The 9,749-nt window shown below is 32.6% G+C and overlaps 1 long non-coding RNA gene across 21 annotated transcripts; it reads left to right on the top strand.

The window, feature by feature from the left end:
- Positions 1 to 4,008: 4,008 nt before the first annotated feature.
- LOC149987406 (uncharacterized) lies at positions 4,009 to 8,343 on the top strand. Of its 21 annotated transcripts, none has more exons than XR_016498633.1 (5): positions 4,084 to 5,180; positions 5,902 to 6,191; positions 6,706 to 6,780; positions 6,972 to 7,203; positions 7,827 to 8,017. It is a non-coding gene; the product is annotated as an uncharacterized LOC149987406 (long non-coding RNA). The 21 variants fall into 21 exon arrangements; XR_016498634.1 differs by having other exon boundaries at positions 4,085 to 5,180; positions 6,706 to 6,745; XR_016498627.1 differs by lacking the exon at positions 6,706 to 6,780 and having other exon boundaries at positions 4,121 to 4,938; positions 5,067 to 5,180.
- Positions 8,344 to 9,749: the final 1,406 nt, after the last annotated feature.

Below are 9,749 nucleotides of genomic sequence, written 5' to 3'. Positions count from 1 at the left end.
GCAATTGTCCTAATAATAAAACATATCTCCAATTCATATATAAACTAGTTCTTTAAAAGAAGTTTATGATTGTATCTCATCTAATATTTGTATTAAATATGTGATATTATTAAAAACATGCTATTCTTTATAGAACTTGAAGAATTTTGAAGTAAATCAATTTTTTGAAGTAATTTCAGTATTTAATTTACCAATTAAACCATTATGATAAATCAACAATGAATCAATATTTTTTAAGTTTATGGAAAACAATTAGTCTTTCTTTTTCTTTGAAATAGGTTCTATGCCTTAATGCAAAACTGAGGTTTTTATTAAAACAAATATTTACAGACTAAGAAGGAAAAGGAAGAAAAAGAAAAAAGAATAAAAGAATAATAATAAATATAAAAATATTTTAATTAAATTTATTTGTAATTGCTTTGGTTCTAACTACTTTATCTTTGTGGTAAAATCTTTTGAAGTATATTATAATAGATTCAAAAAAATATATATTGACTAAAAAATGTTAGATATCTTTGCCTTGAACTGAAAACATCTTATTGTATAGAAATTTTTGAGTCACAGCCTAGTCATATAATCTCAATAAAATTCAATTTATTATATATATATATATATATATATATACATATATTGGAATAGAATAAAAAATAGAATAAAAAATAGAATACAAAGTTTTGCTACAATTCAAATAAAGCTGGTAACATGGCCTAAAAAGATTCTTAGATCAAATTTTAAAAAGATAATTTAGAAGTATCTCATATTTTTTTAGGCACCTTACAAGATGTTCCAAAAGACATGTTATATATAAAAATAAAACTTATATGTCATAGAATAGTTTAGAAGACTATGTATTTAAAAAAACTTATTTAACTAAGGTATTGCTGCTTTTATAAGATTAAAGTAAAGTTGTGTTTAAATTTACTTAGATCTTAAACCATTCCATGGCATTATATAAATTAAATTAAAATAATATCTTACTTTATTAAATAGATAAAATCTCAATAACTAAAAAATTATTGAACTTGAAAAAAATCGTTTTTTTTAGATCAATAAATTAAAACTACATAAACCTAACATTGATTTATTATTACAATATGTCAATTTAAAACACATTGGATCTTAGCTTTATGAATATTATAGTTGATTTTTTTTGTTTTTTTAGTTATATATATGTATGTAGAAAATTATTAAAGAGACCTAGGTATTCATTAAATTGGCCCACCCATCCTAACCATCATCATAAAGATTTCTATTATTGCATCCACAACCAATGAAAAAGAAGTTTAAAAATTTATTTGTAGATATATGATGATGGATGAATTAATTTAGTGTATTCTTGGATCAATTTAGTAATTATATATATCATTTATAAAAATATTTAAAAAATAATATAATATAAAATATAATTTATATTTAAAAATTTAAATATTACTTTTGGAGTTCTTATAAATTTTATCCATATACCTTAGTTAATAGTTGTGGTTAATTTTTTTAATATATTATTGAATGTAAGTCTCATCAATCTATGAAAATTATTAGAATTATTTAAAATAAGATTTTAAGTTATTTAGATGCAAAAATATTAAGATCAAAGAGTCTATTTGATTATTTGAGTATTTGATGAACTTAGAAGGATTTATAAATTACAAGAGTCTTATTAGAAAAAAATTCATAAAAATGGAGTCTCAATAAGTCATAGAGGCAATTATAGATTAGTATTTTTTCTTAATATTAAAAAGTAATGTTTATTTATTGAGACCAGTATCTACATAACCCTTCCATCTACATTTAAAATTTACTTAAAATCTATAAATATTATTTAGTAGGTAGAAGAACTATAAAAAAACATCATATCTATTTAGTTATTTATGTAGAAAATAGGATTTTTAGTTGAATTAAATTGATAATAATATTATAATATTCAAAGTATAAGAAAAAATAGCCTTAAATTATTATTAGTATTATATAAATATTATAAGGATTTTAAAATATGTTCAAAAAATTATTTGAAATTTTTAAATAATTTTTAGAACATATTTTATAGATTATGGTAAAAATTTGGTCATAATTCCAAACATATATGTATGTACATATATATATATATATATATATACTAAAAACATCAATATTTTTTACGAGGAGAATTAAAATTAGATGTATAAAGAGATTTTGATAGTGTGAATTGAAATGACAGAATAGATACAATATAATAGGATTTTGTAAAAAAATTTAAATATAAGAACTAATATTATTTCATATAGAGTGGAAAATTTTAAACAAAATATAAAATCCATGCTTGTTGCACCTAGTTTTATAGCTGTATATACATTTCCTCAAACTTTTAGTTTTATTTTTTTTATAATAACTTTTGTCAATAATTCTTTTTTAAAAAATCACCAAAACTTCTTTTCGCTGCTCAGGTTTGATTAACATTGTATTTTGCAGACCAGTTATATCTTGACAAAGTCATTGTAGGATCTTGCTTCACTACATTTCATGCAATCCTAACGTTTAGGTCCCTTTTTATTTCTAAATGAAAAACAATTGATTTCAATATTGCAACTTCAAGTTGGTGTTCCCATTGTCTTCCTTCATTATATCCTCATATGAGTCCATAATTGTCACACATTAACATTTTCTAATAAATTATTGAGCAGCAAATGTGCATAATCTTCATGCTTGTTTCCAAAGCTCTCATGTGATCCATCCCCAATAATAGCTGGCAATGTCTTGTCCACTTGTCTTGGAATGTAAAGGAAAATGTTTTCAAAAAGATTAAATTAAATTAAAACAGAAAAAAAGTTAAAATGAATTCAAGAGAAGTGGAAATCTATATGAATTGAGTAGGCAAGAAGATAGCAAAATAAATATTGCAGAGTAGACGAAATTTTGTAAACAAGTGGAATATACAAATATATCTACATGGTGTGTATATATATATATATATATATATATATTAAATTTAATACTTCAATATGCTTATGCAATATTTGTTTAAGGTAACTTAATTTCAAATATGTATGAAAAGTGAAATTTGATCATCATATTCTCAAAAAGCTTATTTTATTCTTGTGTTACTTCAGTATTTGTCATGATAACTTTGTCACGTTATGAAAGTTTGAAATTCTTTTTAGATTAAATTGATATTGTAAAACTTGCAATCAGGGCAACAATGTGTGGATGAAAAAATTATTTTCAAGTTTTAAATTGATATGTGTGTATTCAATGATCACTGTTATCACAAAAATAACCTAGAAAATAAATTTCTTTTATACAATATTAATTTATACATACTTCACATCTTAAAAGCTAATATTTCAACAGTTTGGTTGCAAGTTAGTGCATGCCTCAAAAGAGAAAAACTAATATTAGAAATAGGTTATTCTCTTGTTGAATAAAGAATTTTCTTGACTTTTCTATTATGGATTATTTATATTAATTTTAGTTATTTTTTATATCCTTTTAAAAAAACTCCATTGTTTATCACTGTAACTCTTTTACAACCATTTCTTCTTCTACAATAAAGTCATTGAACATGCTTCAAAATCTGTTCCATTTTATAATCCCTAATGTAACTCTCTCATTGTGCAAATTGTCTTTACTATTCATTGGGACACCCTTGGGTAAATAGCAGCATTTATATAATTTCTTTTCTGTAGCATCTATGAATAAAAAAAAATTTGTGGTGAATCTTGATTTTGAGGAAGCAGTATTGTGGCTGAACTATTGCTTTAACAACTTTTCATGTCCATCATACCACATTATTTTGATTCTTTTTATTTGAAAATAGATAGCACAAAAATTGGGTGAGAAAATCTTTTACAAGATATACTGCGTTGCAAAGAAAAATTCAGACCACAAATTCATAAAGATCTAACTATTATCCTGAAAGATTGAATATATTTATATATCTATATATATATATATATATATATATATATATCTAAGTTGTCGTTTTCTGCTCTTGATCACATTTACAAGAAAATTAAATACAAAAATAAAAATTATATATACATTTCTATAAATTACATGCATAATTTGGTGACGGAAATTAGATTCATGTGTCCATCCAACTCACCAATTCTCTTCCCATCCCCTGCATATATATAATAATAATAATAATAATAAAAACCTTTCGTCACCTTTCTTCACAACAAGATAATTTTCAAAGTATTATGTTTGTAACTATTTACACATTTGATTATATTATTTCATTTCCATGGAATTGAAACGACCATCCAATACTTTGGAGAGAAAAATACACTCGTCTACAACAAATCAGCAGCGTAAGAGCCAGCATCTGATAGTCCGAAAAGAGCGTCCAAAACGTTAAACAACCAATCCTCAACACTTTCAGAATCAACAAGATGAGCGTTACAATGATTTTGGCATGGTTAAGAATGAATCTTCGCAAAAAGAAGTGCATCCTTCTCCATTTAACCATCACAAAAACCAATAAATGAGTCGTTTTCTATCATTTTTGCCTCGTGGCCTTGCCATGAGTGAGTGGATCATAGCAGTCGTCTCCTCACACGCACAAATCATTAATCAAAAATCAAAACAATAACACAAAACAAAAAACAAAACAAAACAAAACATGGCGATTATCACCCACAGCTTCGATGAGTGAGAAGAAAGCAAGACAGTGATGATGGAAAACAAAACAATTTCCTCACCGTGTAGAAAAAGCGGCATTCACCTGCAAGCCCAGGCAATCAGAGAAGGAATCAAAGAGTGGGGATCGATGGAGAGATAGAATTAAAAAGAATTGGTGGGTTGCAAAGGGTAACGAAGGTGGAGTTGCAGGGAGTGAGAGCCAGAGATCCGAAGGAGTAGCTGCCATATCCAATCTGGGCAGCAGTGTTCTCCCAGCAAGGTCACAGCTTCGTACACTTCTGGAGTTGGGCGGCAGCATAACCAGAGGTTTTCACCCCCTTTGTAAGGACGAAAACGTGCACATAGCTGCGTGGGGCATTGATGCTGCAGCTTATACTTATAATAGCTTGCAATCCTCGTTTCTTAATTGCTTCGATATCGGTACCCAGTTCCTCTCTCTCTTTGTGCAGGATCAGTCCCTGGTTGGGATACCTCCACCCTCTTCTCACTCTCAAGCAGGCTCCGTGGTTTCTGATGGAGGACTGCGGGAGTAGTGTTTCAGTTACTCCACTCTCTACGTCCTGGTATTCCTTTCACCTTTGTTCAGGCCGAAAGCTTTGTCGCCGTCTTCGATGTCCACGTGCTGGTGGTATGCGTGCTGCAGAAATGGTTTTGAAGTGGAGTTGAGTTATGTGAAGTGGAGTGAAGTTTCTGGTCTTAAAGTAGCAGGTGATTTGTCACTAATGTTGTCTCGGAGTACACGTGGCTGATAATTTCGTTTCCATTCTTGAGTGTGTTAATCCAAATTAGTGCAAGGTATATTACTCACGCAAAGATCCGACTGTCTGGCGTTCACAACCCAAAGTGCAGTGTGGGCCGTTGCTCACGCTGGTTGGTGTGATCGCAAGATGGAGTTGAGATGGCCATGAATCGTGTCTGCTCTGTGCATGACGTTGAGCTGTGGCTTCAGAGCTCGATTGGAAACCGTTTGTGAGAGGCACTGTGTGTCAGGGTTTAGCTCGGTTTTGCAGCACAATTTCGTTCGTTGCACGATCTTGACTCATCTACGGTTATAGACTGATGGACTATCTCGTAGTGGTGTTGAGTGCTTGTTTTGTCTAACTACTCCTGAATCGCTTCATAAAACCAATTTGATGCTCACAAGTCTCGTGAGTATACCCAACCCTAGGTTTGTTTGAAAGGGTTCCTCTCCACGCTCCGAATCATAGATCCGTTTCCGATCCTGTATCGTTAATTGAGTCTTTTACAACTTGGTTTCACTGACTTTTTGCACTATTGGGGCAGATTAAGTGTAAATCTTCAAAGCCATCATTCACTTTCTACACTGACTTGCGGCGTCGGGTGTTGTATCACTTGTATTACGGAAAACATACAGTGCGACTCAGGTATTTTTGGGGGTTTCGAGGGCATAATCCCCTCTCCGGACGAAGTCAGCTTGTGGACTGGTATGTCTGATCTGGTCGAACCTATCTGGACCAACGTCTCCGCTACTCCGGACCAGGTTGGGGGTTTCGAGAACGTACGACATGAGGAAAATGGTCACTGACGTTTTTTTCATCTCCGAGGGCATAAAGGTGAGGTGCTACGACGAAGAGTTAGGAAGCATGTAGGTCATCTTTGCTCGAAGTCTGATCATGCCGTTGAAATCTACAAGGTTATTCACGAAATGCTTAAGCTAAAAAGACAGAATTGCAAGGTCCGTCCCAGTATCACTATTCTTGAAACCTTCATGTGGTGTCGTAAAGTGATGGTTGAGATGCCTCGGTCTTGTGTCTATTTTTAAGCTGATTTTAGATGGACGAACTTGAGATGCATCGTGTCTTTCCGATAAACCAGCAGAAACCTCCTCAAGGTTAGGCAGAAACGAAAGAATGCTGCAGACGTTGAATTCAAACAATCGCATGCCGCATTACGAACAGTCTATGTTGCTCAATTCTGTTTGGTAATGATTTCATGTTGAACTTTTGGGCCTTCTAGGGCATGAGGGCATGACTTGACTTGACAGTGGAAGTTCGCCTGATGAGAAAATTGAAGGGTTTTATCCTTGTCTTTTTGTTTTCCTTTGCTGTGCATGTAATCATGCGGAAGTTTCTTGCATTTGATAAAAATGTTGGACTCTCTAAACGCAGTACGACATGACAACTTTAAATCTCTTCCTTACATGTATGCTTACGGTGAACTGTTAGCAAGTGTATGCTGCAGCTCAAAATGTGTTTCCTTTTTGCCTATCTCTGGTTAGAGTCAACTGCAAATTCACAATGTAGCATGTGCGACGAACCTTATTCCTTCTTTGTTGAATTCTAACACCTTTATAATGCGGTCGTTTCTTCATTGTGGATGGTCGATGTTCGCAGGCATGAATTATCGGCTGGGATATATTGCAACTAAGAATTAAACAAAATGACTGACCGTTCAGCAACTCATGAAATCAATGGGGAATATTGGACCTGCCTGGCTCCTTGTATGCCATCTGCGAAGCTTGACAAAACTATTGCCAGGGTACATAGCTGCCATGCAGGGAGTCAGACAGACCGTACGTCTTCCCAGATTTACATGCACCCCTCGTCATCATCCCTGTGTTTTGAGGTACTGTTCAAAACTCTAGTTCCATGATCTTCATGTTTGTGCATTAGAATATGATTCGTAGGATCTGTGGATAGTTTCAGCTTAAGATCTGAGTTTCTGTGTCTGGTATTCATCACTGCGGTTGTCATGCTACCAGTGGCATGCGCCATGCAACTTAAACTTCTAAGGCTATAAGTTCGGGAACTGTGAGCAAGAGCATACTGCAGCTCAACGCAAACAGAGAATTAAAACCCAATCATTAGCGAATAGATCGTTTGAAGATGAGATGTCGCTGCTAGTTGGATAATTTAGAAGAAATTTCACATGACTTTTCATATCCTTGAATCCTTACACATGAAAAGCATCTGATTTTTAGATCGAAGATAGTTTTACATACTCTGACTTGTACTCTTCATATCTTAGAGTTAACGTTTAGAGAAAATAGGGGAAAAATGCTACACTAGAAGGTATCAGTCCAAGCAGCGAGATTTGTTTCATGATTCAAATATCACATATAATGTGTTAACTTCTCCACGTTGTGTTCTTTAAAAATAGAATGGACCGTGTCTCTATCCTAAAATAATTTTCTTTAATTATCGTTTTCGTTTTTGTTTCTCGTTTTGCCCCCTGGCATGTCTCCACAGAAGATACCCATGACATCAGTATCCCGTTGCTGTGTAAAAGTGCGCATCTTGTGTAGTAACATGGAGGTACACTTGGATGGACAGCTAGAACTCTGATTATCTCCACATCAGAGTCTGTACCAGACCCTGCGGATCAGTACGAAAGATCCTATAGTGTCTATAATGCAAGCAACAGTTCAAATATTCTGAAACTTGATTGTTGATAAGAGGCCAAAATGGGTAATATTAGCACTGTTTGATACTTAACATGTACTGTCACGATGTGCAGAAGGATACTCCTGCACTGATTTGATAAACATTATCCATGATAACTGAACGCATCAACCAAGAAATGGTAGCCTTACAATATTGATTAGAAAGTTCTAGGTGCGCTGTATCATTAGTTTCCTGAGCTGAAGGTCTGTAGAAGGTGATATGAAATCCACGAATAAAGTGTCTGCACAATGGATGGATGAACACACTTGAGATCAAACTAGGTTTAAGTGCCGAAAATCACAACGCTTCATACTCTTCCCAATTCTGATCCGCTCATTTTGAAGATTGTGTGTTGTATCTCACTGCTGTTAGCTTGTATTCCAAAATACCGGGTGCATCATCTCTGATCTATTGCCTGCGACAAAAAAACGCAAGTTATTCGATTGTCATCACAGTCAGTACGAGAAGCGAAATACAAGCTAATAGCAGTGAGATCAACACACAATCTTCTAATGGGTGCAGTCTCTCCAGTGTGTCCTGTGCATGTGTGCACCAGCTCATCGGTCAGTCTCACGTATGGTACCAATTGTTGGGCTCTCTTTTTACTGTCCCAAAGCATCGAATCGAATCGGAGCAGTTGATCTTGTCGAACACTAACTGAGCATTCTCAATTGGCTAACAAAAATAAAAAAAACGAGCTGTAGAAACGTTGCCACTGCACGCTAACTACAGGTAATGTCCATTGTCAACCTGCAGTGGAAGGCATCCACAGCACATTTAGAATGATATCTATTGCTCCAGCATCTCAACAGTGTTTAGATGGACGAACTGGGGTGCTCGGTTTCAGGCATCATCCTGCAAACCCTATTGTGTGAATGGCATTCGAGGAGGTTAGTTGAAGCTTTTATTGTGAAGACTCACTCTCAGCAAGCTGAGGAAGCTGGTAAAACTTCATGAATCTAGTTAGATGCTGGAGCTTTTTCAGAAAGACTTGTAAGAACAATAGCTTTGAAGGATTCCAACTGGATTTTAAACAAGAAAAAAGTACGTACTAAAGATTCAATTCATTTCTGACTAACTTGATGTGTGCTTGTATGTGTGTATATATGATTTTTATCACAAATGTGATTTGTGCTCTAACTTTATGAATGTAAATTTTTACTTCTCATTGTGTGATGTACTTGTGACCCACTCCATTATCCTCTCGTACAATTTGTTAAAGCAAGATTATCCATGGATGTAGAATCATTGGTTTTTTTTAAATTAAAAACCTTTTCATCGTTTTTAATAATCTTTATATTTTGTATTTAAAATTGAATATATATATATAATATATTTTAAATGCTACATCCCTAATTGATATTGCTACATACCAAGTAACCTCTTTATAGACAACTAGCTAATAATATGTTTCTTTTTTTGTGCATTTTTTTTCCTTTCTTTGCTTTACAGAAGGATTGTGGTGAAAAGGGAGAAAGTGAATACTTTATAAAAAAAAAAAATTAAGATCTGTATTTTTAAAAAATAAAATATTTTCCTTAATTTTTTTAATTCAAAATAATTATTTATATATATATATATATATATATATATTATTACTACAAAAAAGAATTATTTTTTATTTATTCTATTTTTGGATAAATATTAAGATTATTCAACATGGTTTAAGCATAGAAGTAATATTAATTGAAAAATAGCCTCAATAATTCTTTAGATAAATATTAGTAT

Source organism: Physcomitrium patens, chromosome 19 (genome assembly GCF_059467195.1).
Source record: "Physcomitrium patens ecotype Gransden chromosome 19, ASM5946719v1, whole genome shotgun sequence".
Lineage (NCBI taxonomy): Eukaryota > Viridiplantae > Streptophyta > Bryopsida > Funariales > Funariaceae > Physcomitrium > Physcomitrium patens.
This window is presented reverse-complemented; position numbering and strand designations above follow the sequence as displayed.